Raw genomic sequence first — 3,452 nt, 5'->3', positions numbered from 1 at the left:
GTTGTGTGCGTATTTATATTCAAGTAAATAGTGGCAATTTCAGCAAAAAGTTACTTGATGTAAAAGGGATGTTGATTAGATTTTGTGCTCCTAGATTGACACATCTCAACAAACTCTACATGCATCAAACATATGCGGGGATGAGAGATGAGAGGAATTGCCCTCACTTGATTTGCTTTTTTTTCTCTATTAGAGTCGTGTGTTGAGAAATAATAGCCCTAGATCGGATAAGTTAAAGGATTCTTGTGGTACTTATATACTCTTGAGCTCATCTATCTAAACGTTTGGATTTTTAGATAGAATTTGAACATAATACCAAAGCCCATTGATCCTTATTGCCTACCAAAATCTCTATACTCCCACTTACTAATTCACGTGTCACCTCTCATTTCATATTTTATCTCTCATGTTTTACATATGAGAGGAGGTGTTGAGGAATAATAATCTCGTATCAGATAGGTTAAGAATTCTTGTAGTGCTTATATACTCTTGGGCCCATCGATTTAAATACTCATCCATCTGAATACCCAGGTTTTTAGATAGGAACATGACATCATAGCCATCCATTTGGCTGGCTGAATAAGGAGAAAAGCGAATATCTCATCTCTCCCTATAGAATAATGTCTCAAATTAATGAATCTTTCAGATGTGATTGAGGAGCTGGATAATTATTTACCTTAAACATTATGATAAGTAAGACTTATTTTTTAAATATAGAATTTACTGAGAGCTATTGTGCATCCTAGCCAAACTAGGAGTCATTGTTAATTGGAGTCCTATATTTAATAAGAATAAAATGTAAAAGAGAGTGGTTCGATTCTATATGTGGTCGTCCCAAGTCCTTCAAAATTCTGAAATTTATGTTTAAAACTAACTTGAAATAGGACAACTAAAGTTAATCCTAGTGTTGGTTGTTCTAAAAATCAAGCTAGGATCTGTTGGTCTCGCACCTTATATATCTCCAAATACCACCTCCTATTAATGCCATAAGAGAGGCAAATGTCTCTTCCATGGATCCTAAAGTCTTGAGTCCAAAATGGACTCCTCAACTGTTTCAGAATAGATTAAAAAAGGTTCACAATCACAAGTACAAGACTTCATTCTTTTGAGTTGGAAAACAGAAGAAATCCTTTTCTTTTCCAACCTGCAATCCATCCAATTCTATTTCAGAGTAAACTAGTTAGCGGCGAAGAAGCATAGTGATGTGCCATATTCTGGCTTTGAAAGAGTTACCAGAAGATTACTCCACTAAATCACCAAAGCGGAACTAGGATTTTGCTAGGGGGAAGGCAGCCAAGAATATAGTTGTGGAGCCAAGACTGTTCGATTTCTATATTGAGATTCAATAAACACTTATGGTGCATAGCTCTTCAGTGGTGAAATTAGGAGCCAAGACTTGGTCTCAAAGTCCAAAGTTTGCTAAGATGAAGGTTCAAGAAGCTGTTACTCTTAGGTATCCAATCATCCACTGCATGAAGCTGCTGCTCTTAGTCACATCCTCTCACACCCAATGTGCACCTATCAAAATCTTACATGTTCTATAAACGACAACCATGAAATCTAAGAAACACACCAAAAAAGGACATATTTTGGGCTTTAGAGAAGTGTTTTTGTAACTTTAAAGCAAAAAAATTGTGCTTCTTGAAAAGGTTAAGTATTTGATACCAGTACTTGAGAAGTGCCTTAACAAGAAGGAAATAGAAAATCTAACCTGAACTTCTTTTGTGAGAAAAACTTTTCAGAAAGGAGAAGCAACATCAATCATAGCCCTTTTTTTGAAAGTATCAATCATACATTTTACACAATGTCAGGACACACTAAAGGATCAATCCATTCTGCCTGATGAAAAGTTTTATGCTTACTTGCAACTGCATATCCATCTTAATGAGCAAATGATAAAATCGTTTTTCTCTGGAAAAAAATATTCACTAAATACTTAAAATTTGTTTTTTGGTAAAATGATAAGTTTGTACTCAGATCATTGTTTGTTTAGTTATAAGTAGTGTAACTGGTAAATTCACACCATCTAGATGGGCTATTTTAATCAGCAGATAGGCATACATAATTAGATTGGGATCCAACTTTTTTTTTTTTTTACAATTTACAATTCAGTTGATGCTAATCTGGAAATTTGAAATCACATGAATAAGTTGGATAGGAAGTTCAATAACTTAGCATTTGGAATAAATGGACCAATGAAATCTAGTAGATGACTATAACAAGAAGTTTTTTTGGAAACAGTACTCATGTAAAGCTTACATGAAGCTTTTTCCAAGGTGGTGAAATTGATATTTGCTCTAGATGTGGGGAGGCATGATTTTTAGGCCGCCTTATCGCATGATGCATTTTTTCCCAAAAAGTTAACCTTGCATTTATGCGATAAAAAGTTTACAATAGATAGAATTTTGATGCAGGAGCATTGTTAAACAGATAGACCCATGACCCTTTGTAGTGTGCTATTTGCACTGCAGAGTACTATGTAGACTTGATTGCCATCATCAAAAGATGGACAACCATAAAATGACACATAAGACCACCTTGTTTGATGGCCATTCATCTCTTGATGGCATCCATTGAGTGCTGCACAACACTCTGCGGTGCAAACTGCCCACCATAGAGAAATCATGCTCAAACAAAGAAAGGATAGAAGTATAGGGGATTGTGGAATAGAATATCTGGCCTAGAAGGGAGCGACATGATAAAACTTGAAGGTGCTTACAAGATTTTTTGTATAGCATCCAATGCAATGGTCTGAATTTCCAAAATGAACGAGAGCCTTCTTTTTGTGATAAAATGAAAAATAGTCACAAAAGATATATATTTTGTAACAGTATTTCTTTTTGTCATTAAAGATATAGAGCAAAATAGTTTCTTCTGACCACTTCTTATTTCATCACTAAATATGGGGTTTTTTGTGTGACTAGAATTGTATTTCGTCAGTAAAAATTCGTTACCAAAATTCTAAATTCTTATAGTGCATATATAATAATAGTAGCCTATACATTACAAGCCAACAAGAACAAGTGTTAACAATTAAGTAGTGACACCTTTGTCTCAGTAGTTAATGGGATCCACTTTTGAATATTAGATTGTAATATTGTTGGAAAAGGATCCTTTTGCCGATGAATAAAACTAATTTATCTTCAATTTATCTTTGCTTTCATTTTTAAATTTCTTGCTTTTAATTTTCCAGTAGGGCTCTAATTTACCGGCAGGAGTAGCAGTAGAGTATTCCAATCATAGCCTCAATTACATCTCATCTTTCCTTCTATCTAAGAAAGGCATGATGGTAGTGAATGTTCTTTAAGGTCAAGGCATCTACTCTCTTTCTATCCTTCTTTCTCTTTCACCTAGAGACACTAGGGGTATTCCCCATGCGCATTCATACGTACTAGTTTAAAAAGAGGGCATATGTGTCGTTCGATCCAAACTAATAGAGAAAAAAGAGCGCG

This window comes from Phoenix dactylifera, chromosome 14 (genome assembly GCF_051530095.1).
Source record: "Phoenix dactylifera cultivar Ajwa chromosome 14, Ajwa_hap1_PhDact_Kaust_v1.1, whole genome shotgun sequence".
Taxonomy (NCBI): domain Eukaryota; kingdom Viridiplantae; phylum Streptophyta; class Magnoliopsida; order Arecales; family Arecaceae; genus Phoenix; species Phoenix dactylifera.
Note: the sequence above shows the minus strand (reverse complement) of the source record.